This window comes from Phocoena sinus, chromosome 7, assembly GCF_008692025.1.
Source record: "Phocoena sinus isolate mPhoSin1 chromosome 7, mPhoSin1.pri, whole genome shotgun sequence".
Lineage (NCBI taxonomy): Eukaryota > Metazoa > Chordata > Mammalia > Artiodactyla > Phocoenidae > Phocoena > Phocoena sinus.
Window position 1 is genome coordinate 97515664 of NC_045769.1, and position 15068 is coordinate 97530731.

Consider the following 15068-nt stretch of genomic DNA (forward strand, 5'->3'; position numbering starts at 1 on the left):
ATTGAGAAACCAGGATTCTTTCTTTGCATCAGAGATGTGGCCTGTGTTCTAGGGCTCATTTATCTCACCTTCTACTTAGCCCATCAGGAGGGAGGATGCCACTAACTTTACATGAATAAGAATGCTTCTTTCTCAGTGTCCAAAGTGGTATGCTTTTTCCCTGAGAGGAAAATACTATAATGAAGGGGTTCAGACATGAAGTCAGTTTAAAGTTGATGAAGACAAGAGGAATGGAAGTAAATACTGAATCAGTATTTTAGAGGGGTCTGCCTAATGATTGTCCCCACCTCACCATACGGAAACATCTGAAAAGGGCTCATAAATCAGGGCAAAGGTCAATTCTTAGATCAACTTGAGGGACGAGAAAGATCATTGGCTTCACTGGATGAAGTAGTATTAAGCCTTTCATTGGGGGCAAAAAGGAAGAAAATATTTAGATTGTTTAATCAAATAGACCCCATGTAAATTTGATCTGTTTTATCTGTACTTGCTAAGGAAGAGGAGGGAAAAGTGTATTTTCTGAGCACACGATGGATTCTGAATATATGTGCTACTAGAAAATCAAAAGGGAAATATACTTCTGTTTATGGGGTTCACAACATATTGGAGAAAAGGAGTTACTCTCACAGGGGACATTCAAAGAATACTATAAACCAATGAATATGATTGAATTCCAAATGAATGATCAGAGCTTTGCCAGACTAAACGGTTTTATAAATTGACTGGGATCTTGACCCTTCTACAACCCATATCTATAAGAAATGGCTAAAGAAATTTGATTTATTCAGGTGATTTGGAGGACAAAGAGGAGTTTAAAACTTTTTTTGAGGTATAATGTACATGCAGATAAGTGCACATAAGTATACAGCTTGACACATTTTTAAAAAGTGAATACACCAGCTTTCAGACCAAGGAATATCACCAGCACCCTCCTTAAGTTCCCTTTTAATCACACCTCTCAGGGAATCATCATGAGAACTTCCAGTAGCATAGATTAATTTTGCCTGTTTTTTGCACTTTATATAAATGGAATCACAAGTATGTATCATTTTCTTTCATTCAAATTGTATTTGTGTGATTCGTCCACATTGCTGTGGTTACTGGTAGAGTTTTCATGCTCATTGCTGTATAGTATTCCATTGTGTGGCTGTATCATAATATAGTCTCTCTACTGTTGGTGGTGTATTTGGGTAGTTTGCAGTTTGGGACCATGACAAATAGTGCTGCTATGAATATTCTAGTGCACACATATCCCTTGGTGAACACACACACACATATCTGAGTGTGTATGTGTGTGAGATTGCTGCATCACAGGGAATCTACTAGATACTGCTGAATACTTTTCCAAGGTGGTTGCCCCAATTTTTATTTCCACTAACAATATGTGAGGGTAAAGGTGGGGTTTGAATTTACTCGAGAGAATACTACTTAACTTCCACTACTACTTAGGGTAGAAGTTAAAGAGAAACAGTTGTGGCCTAATGTTAGGCAGAACTTTTTTTTTTTTTTTTTTTTGCTGTACGCGGGCCTCTCACTGTTGTGGCCTCTCCCGTTGCGGAGCACAGGCTCTGGACGTGCAGGCTCAGTGACCATGGCTCACAGGCCCAGCCACTCCACTGCGTGTGGGATCTTCCCGGACCGGGGCATGAACCCGTGTCCCCTGCATCGGCAGGCGGACTCTCAACCACTGCGCCACCAGGGAAGCCCATAGGCAGAACTTCTGATCATCTGGAAATTCACAGACTGAAACTGGAGCCATATGAAATAGTTCCCTGCCTCCTGAGGTGCTCAGACAGTGATGGGATGGTCTTTATTGAGAAGCAAGGTGAGCTGAAGGATTCCAAGGCCTCTTCCATCTATGGGCTTTGTAGATCTAAATTAATAAGCTCTATGGAAACAAAGATGCAAGAAGTTAAAAGCAACCATTGCCATGGTGATCAGATGGTAGGAGACCAGATGTGAGTAAACAGGAGTGATTACACAGTCAATGCTGACTGTGAATGAGGGCACAGGCCATTCAAGGAAGGGAGACAGGTACATGGACCTGAGCACGAAGTGGTAGAATTGAGGGGGTCATAGAAAGAGATAATATATTAGTAGGTAGAAGGAAGAAGAGTAGTTTTCATGCAGCTAGACGTGTATTTTAGAGTGTGAATGGAACACAGGTTGACGCAGTTCACTCTGCTGATTGCATAGAACCAATTATGAGAAATATAAAGCAAAGCAGAGGCATTTGATCAGCTCGGTCTGAGATCAAAGGATACCTGAAAGATGCCCTGGAGGAAAGCTGTCCCACAGGGTCTGTGGCGAGGCCACAGACCCCAGGGCACAAGACAAAGCCACATTTCTGCAAGACTCACTGGAGACTATGTAGGGCTCAAACTTCGGCTCCAATCTCTTCCACACATTGGATCCCTCTGATTTCTAACTTGTTTGTTTGTACTTCAGTATCCTCACTTCCCCTGGAAAACTCATGGTGCCTTTCTATGGTTAATCTCTGTTATGGGTTCCTCAATCACCAACCCGTGTTAGCTGGTATTGAGCAAACACCTCTTTGAACCCTGTTCCCATCACTACCAATTCCCCATGGAATGGGGGCAAGTTGTTGGGGAGGGGCAAATGCATCCCCTACTTGACAGAGTTATTTTGGATCAGATTCCATCTAACTCTATCTTATTTCTTTCACCTTACTTTGATGCTTGTCATTTCATGATTCCTATGTACAGATATGAGAAATATCTTCTATAAGTTGGTACTAGGACCTGATCAGAGAGTACTAAGAAGTCTGATCACGTCTCCTTTTCACTTCAACTGCCAGGAAGCTCAGAACCAGAATTACGTGTTTAAATACAAGTGCTCTGTTGGCTCATATCCTGCATATTTGCAATTTTCCATTCTCTCATCTTTGTACTTTGTGGTAGACAGAATCCTAAGATACACCCCGAGAGATCAGCCCTCTCTGATATATGCACGTGGTGTATAATTCCCTCTCTCTGGAGTGTGGGCAGAGCCTGAGATTATGATTAGGTTACATTGTATGGTAAAGGTGGGGAGACGTTTTCAAACGTAATTAAAGTCCCTAATCAGTTTACTTTGAGTTAATAAAAAAGGAGATTTTCTTGGATGGGCCTGACCTAATCAGACAAGTCCCTTAAAGTCTAGAGACCAGAGATTTGAAGCCTCAGAGATTCTTCTGCTGACCTTGAAAAAGCAAGTCACCATGAGTTATAGAGATGCAAGGAAATGAATTCTGCTCACAGCCACACGAGCTCAGGAGACTCCAAGCCTCAGGTGAGACCTCAGGCGAGACCTCAGACCTGCTTACCTCGTGAGACCAGAACAGAGGCCCCAGATAAGCTGTTCTCAGATTCCTGAGCCATGGAAGCTGTGAGATAATAAATGTGTATTATTTTTAAGCTGCTCAATTTGTTACACAGCAATAATTAGTGTACATATTTTCACTCTATCTTAGTTCTTTTATTTGTTGTGTATGTAGCCTCTTTAATTCCTTTGTGACTTGATTTAAATTGAATGGATTAAGGAATAAATTAAATAGTGTCCTAGGGCCCCCTCACACTTAACTCCAGGGTGATAGGGATGGTGCTGTCCCCTCCATGGCGTCAGGCTCCCTCCTACCTCTGTGATTTGGCTCATGCCTTTACCTCTACTTGAAAGGTCTTCTTAGAATCTCCACTTCTTTAAACTCCATTCAAACTTATAGGCTTAGCTTGAGTTCTACATCCTCCATAATTCTTGCAATCTGATTTTTGGAGGATTTCTTTTTCTTTTTCTTTTCAGTATTTATTTGGTTGTGCTGGGTGTTAGTTGCAGCTCACGGGCTCCTTCGTTGTGGCTCATGGGCTCCTTAGTTGTGCCTCTCCAGCTCCTTAGTTGCAGCAGGGGGTTCCTTAGTTGCGGCTTGCCGACTCCTTAGTTGTGGCGTGTGAACTCTTAGTTGCGGCATGCGTGGGGGATCTAGTTCCCTGACCAGGGATCGAGCCCAGACACTATGCATTGGGAGTGTGGGATCTTAACCACTGGACCACCAGGGAAGTCCTGAGGAATTTTTTTTTCTTTTCTGTTTCTAAATCCCTACAGCTGGGGTTCCCAGTCTGAGGGCTGATGGCATCATAATTACTTCAGGGAGGTTTTAAAAATGCAGATTCCCAGCATGCTCTCCCTCTTTGCCTTCCCTAGGGATTCTGGTTCATTACTGAATTTTCGAAAATCTTCCCAGGTGGTATCATTGGGCAGCGAGGTTTGGCAATGGTTGCCCTGTCAACGTCGGCTCTGTATATAGTATCTTGTGTGACTTACTGCCTGTGCTTGAGGCTCTCAAAACTTTAAGCCACATATAGAGGTCCCCTCTAGCCTGGACAGTATGTTATATATTTCTTTAATCTTAACCTTGGTTTTATTATTTTTCTACTTGTATCTTCCCTTTGGCTTTCCTTCCTCAATTATTTGTTTTATCATTTTCGTTTTGTGTATATTTTTGTAAGTAATCACAAATCCTTGTGGGGGAATGAGATTGGGAATAAAGAAAGAAACAGAAAACCAGTGTCCTCTTCCCTAATACTTTAATGTATGTGAATCTCGTTTCCCTGGCAACAGGAAAACTTTCTAAACCACGGATTCTGGCCCACATCGTACCTGGCACAATTTGACCGTATAGGAACAGTGTTCAGAAAACTAAAGACTGATGGTTGGACCGATAAGAAAAGGTTCTTGCTTTGTACAAAGAACATTCCTTCCTCTCTTTTCTGCCCCGACCTTGTCTCCTTCCTCACCCCCTTCTCCTATCTTTTGAAGCCCTGAACAAAGAATTTCTCTTTTTCCTGGACTCAAGCATTCGAGGCTGGCATAATGCACAGATAAGGCTTCAGAATTAATAGGAGGACTCTTTGTCTCTTTCAGGGGGTTTCATCTGCCTGAAATGGCTTTACACTGAGGTGTATTATTTTTTGAGCTTCCTGGTTCTGTGAACAGGCACATTTTAGACACAGGGCTGGAAGTGTGAGTGGGAAGGGGGTGGGATTAATCATCGGACACTGCCCTTTCCCCTTCTTTTTTTTTTTTTTTTTTTTTTTTTTTGTGTGTGTTACGCGGGCCTCTCACTGCCGTGGCCTCTCCCGTTGCGGAGCACAGGCTCCCGACGCGCAGGCCCAGCGGCCATGGCTCACGGGCCCAGCCGCTCCGTGGCATGTGGGATCTTCCCAGACCGGGGCACGAACCCACGTCCTCTGCATCGGCAGGCGGACTCCCAACCACTGCGCCACCAGGGAAGCCCTGCCCTTTCCCCTTCTAAAGCCCCATTGAATGTGCTACATTCAAGACAGCAACCATGCCCTTATGCCAAAGCACACATCTGTGATATCACTGGAAATGGTATCGTACAAGCTGTACTTGGTGAGTGGAACATAATTGCGTGGGGAAGCAGGTTTATCATACAGAGCTGAGGAGTGCTGGAGGGAAGTTCTACCGAGATAGTCATTGTGGAAAAACTGATAAATTGTACCCCTCTGAGTACTCCTTTGAAGCCTCTTCTACTGTTTTGAAAATGTATAATCTCTTGGCAGTGATGAGTCCCCTGTGTCTCTCTACTTGTCCTGTCTGCAAATCTCTTTTCACTTAGATGCTCCTCAGTGGGAAACTTTCTTTTTCTTTTCTTTTCTTTTTTTTTTTTTTTTTTTTTTTTGCCATTGGCTTTCTCTTGAATGTATTTGCATCAGAACATCTGAACTGGCCAGGTGAGCACAGTAAAATATGCTGTGTGTGTGTACGCGTGTGCATATGAGCACATGCATTTGAGTTTCGGGGTTTCTGTTTTTGCCATTTTCATTAGACAAAAACAGAATGTTATTTCATACGTTTCATCCATTCCATATTTCATTAGCTTAATTTCCAAATTAAGCTCATTGAACTTAGAAGGCACTATATCAAAAATTCAAATAACTCCAGGATGTTTTAACTAGTGGCATTCATCTTCTTTTCTACTAAAATCAAAAGTACTTTCTTCTTGATGGAGATGTTTCTGTGCCATTTTCTCCAATATCGTTGGGGTTATGCTTAAGTCATTATAAATCTTTTCAAAGATAAATGTTTGGACCGTTGAATTCTGCCTCTCACTTCCTACCCCTATCACCCTATGTTCTTGTAAGGATACAGAATTCTCACATATGACTCAAAATGTTTCAGTTTTGTTTCTTAGATGCTTACTTAGTGAGAGCTCATGGAAGCATTACACAATGCATGTTCTCAGGGTGAGCAGGTCACGCGTAGAGGTGTTCAGTGTGGTAGTGACTGAAGCTGATTGGACTTGAAGCCTGCCCTTGTGGAGCAGAAGACCTGCAGGCAGCCATGCAACCCATCATACGCTGTTCCATGTTGCTGATCAACTGAAACAAACACATTTCTAGAGACTATACCTGCTTTACAGTTTCCGTCACCGCCTTCACTCTCTGCCTTGCCTCCAGCTAATTCAATCTGTGCTGATCGCAGGCAGAGGGAAGTGGAGAGCTAAATGTGTCGGTCAGTTTCCTTGATAAAGCAGCTCTGGGTGCAGTGTCCCACTCTGGGAACCACCTTGCGAATTCGGCAGCCCAACTCGGCTATTTCTGTATCTCCTGGCACACCGACTTCAAACAAGAGCAAGCAAAGTTTTGCCAAGAATAGCTTAAGCAAAAAGTTTAATATTCTGTAACAGATGATGAAGAAGACTGAATGAAGAAAAACTGAGTTTAGCCTCAAATTCTCCACACCAGCTACCTTCATATTTGGTTCCATGTCTCTCTATTCTTTTTTTGGGGGGGGGGATGAGGTGGGGGAAGTGTCCTTCCCAAAACCTGATCAGGACTTTGCATAAGCCCTTGTTGCCCAGGGTTCCAAAGGAGTTCTGCCTTCCTTAATCAGACTTCCAGAATTATCGAGAATTATGCTGACGGGGAGGTCATGGTTAGCAGAGCACTGAAGAATAAGGACACAGGAGTTCTGGGTTAATGACAAAGAATGACTTGAAAGTGAATTATTGTACAGGCAGGGGACACTTTAAGGGAGATGTGAATTTGATTTTGAGGCTGATAGTTAAATTTCTGGGAAATGTAAGGCATCATTCTCTACCTGTCTGAATCAAAAAGTGTGAGCAGTCATTGGGACACAACAGGAAGGAGTTAGTGCTTTAGATGAATAGAAATGTGGGTATATTCAAAAGTAGAGGGGACCTTTAGCTATTTATCCTAGAAAACATTTCATAGATGTGCACGAAGTGGTGTGCGCAAGGGTGAACATTGTAGCACCACTTGTAATAGTGATCGTTATTCTCAGTCTAAATCTCCATCAGTAGAGGAAGGGTGAAACAACGCTCCATTCGCACTACACAGCCCATGTAGCATTAAAATACCAAAGGAGAGCTATTTGTACCTTCACATTGTATTACCTCTTAGACATAATATTAAATGAAAACAAATCAAGTTGTCAAAATACGTAGAGTAGGGTACCATTTCTGTTTCAAAAATCTTATCTATAAACATGTACATATAAGTATGTAAATGGACTGAAATGTTTTATAAAGAGAACAAATCATTGTTTTTTTCCCCTAATTGAGAGGATATAATTAAGAGTGCGTGAAGAAGAAACTTTTGCTGTTTTCCATATTGGTCTCTATATGATTTTAAATTTTTACTTTGAGAATGTATTCATGTTTTACTTTTCAGGACGATCTACCTGTGTGTGTATGTATATATACCTGTACATTTGTTTACATACATTTTAATAAGAAGGGGATATTCTGAAAGAATATTTCATAGGATTATGAGAAAGGGAGTTATTTTTTCCCAAATAGGTAATCTGAGGTAACCAAAGGTAATATAAAAGAGGAACAGAATCTCAGCTGTTCTCTGGTTGAGTTACAGTTTCCAGACGTGGTAATGTTGAATTTGAGATACAAATCAAAGCTGTTAAGATACAGATCACCAGCTATTTCTCAGTACACGTGAAGCAGCATAAGTTATTTGCAAAGAAATCCATTGCTTCAGGAGTTTAATTTCATTTCAAACAATTTGAGCTTGTCCCAGACATTCAGCCCTGGGACTGGGGTTAACTAGATAAGCGAGCCGTGGCCCTGGTCCTAGAGGGTAAATAATCGTGGGAAGGACAGACGTGTAAACACCTGTCATTTATTCACGAGTCTCCACTCCGATAGAAGCCTGAGTGAAGAACTTGAGAGGAGAACAAGCTGTGAGCATGCAAAGGGAAAAACAAATATTGATTGCTTTCAGGGAGATAAGAAATCTGTCTTCATGAAGGAGCATATGAAGCCGATCCTGGGGTCTAGGATGGATACAGAGGAAATGAAGATAGGAGAGGGCTGATGGCCTGGAGAATGATGGTGGTCAAAAGACTAGAGGTTTCAGTGCTGATGAAAGTTCATTTCTGGAAGTTAACAGTGATAATAATGGGTTGAAATAATAATATTAGATGTGAAACTTCCAGGGACCTACAGAAAAGGCAATTTTATCTGGCTAATAGCTGACATATCTTTTAGTTGACGTACAGTTGATTTACAACGTTGTGTTAGTTTCAGGTGTACAACAAAGTGAAACAGTTTTATATGTGTGTGTGTATGTATATATATATATATTCTTTCCCATTATAGGTTATTACAAGATATTGAGTACAGTTCCCTGTGCTATACAGTAGGACCTTGTAGTAGCTGACATTTCTTGAACACTTTACTGTGTGCTTGGTACTCTGCTAAGTACATCATATGAGTTATCTCACTGAATCCCTAATGTAACCTTATGAGGTAAATAGCACTGTGATCCTCCTACCTATGGTATAGTAGCGTTGTGATTTCCGTTTTATAACTAAGCAAAGTTGAGACTCAAAGAAACCAACTTACATATACAATATTGTAACACCAGATCTGAATAGCTTCAAAACCCCTGATTTTATTTATGCCAATACTGCACTCAGAACAAGACAACCTCGAGGTTTTGTCCTAAAGGGAATAACTGGGAGTTATAGTTTCCAGAGGTCAAGCACTTTCAGAAGATAAGAACATAACACATGGCTGTCCAAGTGGACTGTTGAAATGGTGACAGGATGAAAATCACATCATAAAAGATGTCCAGGAAATCCATGTGAAGGTTGGCTTCACCCCTGGTTATGGTAGTGAACAGGAAGGAAATGAGACCTGTGAACAGGAGCTAGAGCTTCCAAGCATGGCAGCATGTTCTGAAGCTTGTTAGTTGGAGACAGTAGTAAGCAAGTGGTAAAACTAGATGGTGTGGAATGAAAGGGAAGTGGTGGAGGACATTTAACAACATCTCTAAAGTCATCACTTCACCTGACGCAGAAGATCATGGTTTTTCACAAAGTTAAGCAACTGTAACAAAAATTTGGGAACCACCTATATGTTTAATAAAAAGGGATGGCTAAAATACGTGACAGTATGTCCAATGAATGGGATGCTGTCAGTACTCAAAAATGGTACTGTGGAAGAATGCTTAATGGCATTAAACGATACTTGCTCCGTAGCTGTAGGTGGAGAATTTTATAGCATGTTTTCCCATTTTGGTAAGTATATTGTCGTAGACATCTGTTATCTACATCTGTTAACAGATGTAGACATCTGTTATGTCTGTGACTGCTTGTTATCTCACAAACAGCTTTTTTATGTTTGGAGACATTCCCACATTATGACCATCTCCTCCTGGACACTGAATCCAGGATTCAAATTTCCAGCCTCCTTTGCAGCTAGGATGCAGGCCTATGACTTGAGCTCTGCCAACCAGGTATACTATGTGAGAGAAATCATTCCTGAAGTGAGTAACACATACCAACCATTCCTGTGCAAAGTTTTCCATTTTATTAAATGAGTGATGGCAGGAACATTGAGCTTTTAGTAGGGGGTGCGGGGAGAGCTGGGTTTGGAGGGAACAGCAGTGGCTTCCTCATCAGCTCAGTTCTGTGGTGTGATTTGGGGGGTTGTTTCTGGCAGTTTAGCCTTGAGCCCAGTTCCCAGCCCTCCCAACCATTTTGTGAGTCACCCAATAACTTTTTAAAATAATTTCTTTTGCTTCTTAATCAGTCAGCATCAGTTACAAAGCAGAGTTGATACTAGTCTTTTGTTACTGCCCTTTTTCTTGTTTTCTGCAAATATTCATTCAACAGAAAGTTATCAACTACCTACTATTTGCTGAGTACTAAGCCAGGTATTAAAGATAAAGATACTTAATGATGCTTTCTCTACTTCCAGTCTACATATTAGATGTACAGTCAGGAAAGTTTCTTTAAATAATCTTGGCAAGGATTTTTCTCCAGGATGCATGAGGATATTAATAGTTTGAAGGACCATGACACAGTTAGCATATATTGCATAAAGCTTATTTAAAAATTTTATTGTGATCATCTCTGAATTAATTTCTATTGTTAACTTAGCCTATTTTCTCAAATTAGCTGTTGCTCTCATCTTTTGTCCTCATTTACATAATTCTCCATTTCAGTTAAATTCTCTTTTCTCTTTTTAAGAAAGTAACTTGATTGTTAAATTTGCTATTATTACATCTTCTTTGTAATTGAAAGTTATAACAAAGTTAAAAAAAGATTATAAGAAAAAAATCATACATTTTATCTTCAGAATATCCTTCAGTGCTTTTTCAGTTAGTGTCTGGGGAAGGTAAGCATTTTCGTTTTGGTAAGTCTAAAGAGTTTTTTATCTTGTTCTCACTCTGGGGTTGTATTTTAGCTCAATTTGGAATTCTAGGTTCACAATTACTTCCTCTCAACACTTTGAAGACATTATTCTCTTGTGTTTGGGCATTTATTTTTGCCAACTGGAAGTACGTTGGCAGTCTATCTATTCTAACAGACTTTCATTTGTATGTCACTTTGAAATTATCTCTGGTAAGTATTAGGAATTTCTCATTAGCCCGATGTTTGTATAGTGTTAATATTATACATGTTGAAAAGAATTTATTTTTATTTATACTGTACTTTCAATTATAAAAATACATATTCTTCAGTTTTGGAAACTTTTTAGCCATTATTTCTTAGAATATTTCTTCTATGTTATCTTCTTTTCCTTTTCTTTTTTTTTTTTGGAATTCCTTAGATGCATTTTACAACCTTTCGATCGAGTTTTCTTAACTCCATCTTTTCCTTTGTGTTTCATTTTAAGTGAATTCATTAGTACAGTTTTTTAATTCACTAATTCTCTCTTTGATTGTCTTGTTAGGCTTTATCTTGGTTATGGCATTTTATTTCAGACCATGGTTTTCTTTTCTAGATTTATAATCCTTCTTCATACCCACTTATTTGTGTTTTTTATTTGCCTGACCTTGTATCACAATTTCTCATTCCTTTTATAAATACTATTCCATTTTTGTATTTTGATTTTTACATATTTTCTTCAGCTTTATTAAGGTGTATTTGACAAGTAAAATATGACATATTTTAAAGCATACAATGTGATGTTTTGATATACAATATACATTGTAAAATGAGTACCACAGTCAAGCTAATTAACATACATCACCTCATATAGTTATGTTTGTGTGTGTGTGTTTGGTGACACACTCAAGATCAACTCTCTTAACAAATTTCAAGTACACAATATAGTATTACTAATTATAGTCACCACGCTGTACATTAGATCTCCAGAACCTATTCATCCTGCAACTGAACCTTGGTACCCTTTGATCAACATGTCCCTGTTTCCCTCATCCCCTTAGTCCCTCGATACCACCATTCTATTCTCTGCTTTTATGAGTTTAACATTTTTAGGTTCCTTACTTAGGTTATTTCTATATTCTGGCTATCATGAATAATGCTGCACTGAACATGGGAGTATAGACATCTCTTTGATACAGTGATTTTGTTTCCTTTGGATATATACCTAGAAGTGGGATCGCTAGATCATATGGTAGTTCTATTTTTAATTTTTTGAGGAATCTCCATATTGTTTTCCATACTGGCTGTACCAATTTATGTCCAACCAACAGTGCACAAGCATTCCCTTTTCTCCACATACTTGCCAACACTTGTTATTTTTTGCCTTTTTGATAATACCCATTGTTTTTTGGGGGGGATGGTGGGTAAGGGGAAGCTACTTTATTTTTTTTTCTTTTATTGAAGTGTAGTTGCTGTACAATATTATATATGTTACAGGTATACAATATATTATAGTAATTCGCAATTTTTAATGGTTATACTCCATTTATAGTTATTATCAAATATTGGCTCTATTTCCTGTGTTGTACAGTGCATACTTGTAGCTTATTTTATACCTAACTGTTTGTACCTCTGAATCCCCTACCCCTATATTGCCCCCACCACCACCACTTCCCTCTTCCTACTGGTAACAACTAGTTTGTTCTCCAGATCTGTGAGCCTGTTTCTTTTTTGTTATTTTCACTATTTGTTTATGTTTTAGACTGCTCATATAAGTGATATCATACAGTATTTCTCTTTCTCTGACTTATTTCACTTAGCATAATGCCCTCCAAGTACATCCATGTTGCTGCAGATGGCAACATTTCATTGTTTTTTTATGTCTGAGTAGTGTTCCCTTGTATATATCTGTACCACATCTTCTTGAGCCATTCATCTGTTGATGGACACTTAGGTTGCTTCTATATCTTGGCAATTGTAAATAATGCTGCTATGAATGTTGGGGTGCATGTATCTTTTCAAATTAGCGTTTTTGTTTTTTTCAGATACAGGCCCAGGAGTGAAACTGCTGGGTCATGTGGTAGTTCTATTTTTAGTTTTTTGAGAAACTGCCATACTGTTTTCTACAGTAGCTGCACCAATTTACATTCCCACCAACGGTATATGAGGGTTCCCTTTTCTCCACGTCCTCACCAACATTTGTTGTATGTGTTCTTTTTGATGATAGCCATTCTGGCAGGTATGAGGTGATAGCTCATTGTGGTTTTAATTTGCATTTCCCTAATAATTAGCGATGTTGAACGTCTTTTCATATGCCTATTGGCCATCTGCATTTTTTCTTTGGAAAAATGTCTATTCAGTTCTTCTGCTAATTTTTTAATTGGGTTGTTTGTTTTTTTGATGTTGAGTTTTATGAGCTATTTATATATGTTGGATATTAACCCCTTATCAGTCATATCATTTGCAAATATCCAGTAGGTTGTCTTTTCATTTTGATGGTTTCCTGCTCAAAAGCTTTTAAGTTTAATTAGGTCCCATTTGTTTACTTTTGCTTTTATTTCCTTTGCTTTAGGAGATGGATCAAAAAAAAATATTCCTGCGATTTATGTCAGAGTGTCCTGCCTATGTTTTCATTTAGGATTATAGTATCCTCTCTTACATTTAGGTCTTTAATCCATTTTTAGTTTATTTTTGTACACGGTGTTAGAGAATGTTCTAATTTCATTCTTTTACATGTAGCAGTCCACTTTTCACAGCTTATTTAAGAGACTGTCTTTTATCCATTGTATATTCTTGCCTCCTTTGTCATAGATGAATTGGCCATAAGTGCAGATAATAGCTATTCTAACAGGTATGAGGTGATATCTCATTGTGGTTTTGGTTTGCATTTTTCTGGTAATTGGTGATGTTGAGCACCTTTTTATGTACTTGTTGGCCATATTTGTGTGTCTTCTTTTCGTTGTCAATTTTAGTTTGTTTCATTGTTTTTATTTGTCAGTGAATTCTCCTTATTTTAAAATTTTGGTTCTCTACTTAGTATTAGTTTTTATATACTTTAAGTTTTCTATTTCATCTTGAATGTGGATATTTTCCCCCTTTTCTCTGCATATTCCTCGCCATCTAGAGGATTTGTGGATGCCTCCAGAAGGCTTACCGGACACCCAGTTGAGAACAGGATTTTATATGAGTGACTTCCTGCATCCCTCCGGTAATATAAAATTGGGCACATCTGATAAAGCTGGGTTAGCATGTGACTTGGTTCAAGTCCTATCTTTGGGACAACCTTTCCTTCTACTGTGCAGATCAGCATCTTTTGTTATCTGTAGCCTTGGGTAGCATTAGTTTGTATCAATCTTCTTTGACATTTGAGGAACCCTTTTTTCCCGAAGGTAGGTTGCTGCCTTTTGGCTTCAAACTTTATGGAAACCTTTTAATACCTAATACATATTAGGTATAAAACTCTCTCATTTTTGTGCCCCTCTACTCCCAGAACTCAGTAGGCCCAAGGCATTGCTACTCTCTTCCTCCTCTGAGCTCAATTTCTGGTTCATATAGGTGTTTATACATAAACAGTATAAACAGGGAATATATAAACCTGCAACAGTTATGTATCTTTCTCAGCTATTTAATGGGAAATTCTTACTCTGAGGTCCATTTATCCATGGCTGGGCTGGAGAGTAACCATAAATCCTTAAAATTGTGCACAGAAATGTATGTTTGTATTTTTCCAGGGTGTTGTGTATTTAACTTCCACTGATCCTCAAAGTTTTCAAGAGCCACTGACCTTATGTGGCTCTTTCCAACTGAATGCATGTTATATTTGCCGGGAAAAGACATAGTAATCAGAATTTATCTTATTTTTCCTCCAAGATGTAAAATTACATTTTATACATTCAACAATGTAAGCGTAATTTTAAAAGGCAGTGGTACAGTGGCAGCTTTGGAAAGGTTTGAATGGAGTCGTCCAAAGTAAAGCTGAAATTCATCTTCATGGTACAATTTTTTTTTCTTTTGGCAGTCAGAGGAAATGCTTTCTTTAATGGGAAGAATACAAATATTTAAAACAGTAAGCTGGAAATGATGAGGGTATTTATTTATGTGTTAGTCTCTTAACAACTGTTTTTCTGAGGTTATGGGAGTTAAATGCAGTTTGCTTGTTAGATGGGGGAAAATGCGTATTTAACAAATGTGAGACTAAGACAGTGTCAGTGCTGTGCATTCCATAAGCGTTCAATGTGTGCTAGTAGAAAATGATTGAGTCTATTGCCATTTATTCTAAGTGATGTAATTGACTAGTCTAGGCATCCAGCTTAACTTCTAACATTGTCTGTACAGTTCTTATGAATCTTTTCACAACTTAAAATAAAATGAAAAAATAAAAGTTGAAGATACAAATA

General features: G+C 38.9%; 1 protein-coding gene across 7 annotated transcripts in view; it reads left to right on the forward strand.

The window, feature by feature from the left end:
- NCKAP5 (NCK associated protein 5) overlaps window positions 1–15068 on the forward strand; it is a 992075-nt gene that overhangs the window by 42202 nt on the left and 934805 nt on the right. The gene's annotated exons all lie outside the window — the stretch shown is intronic.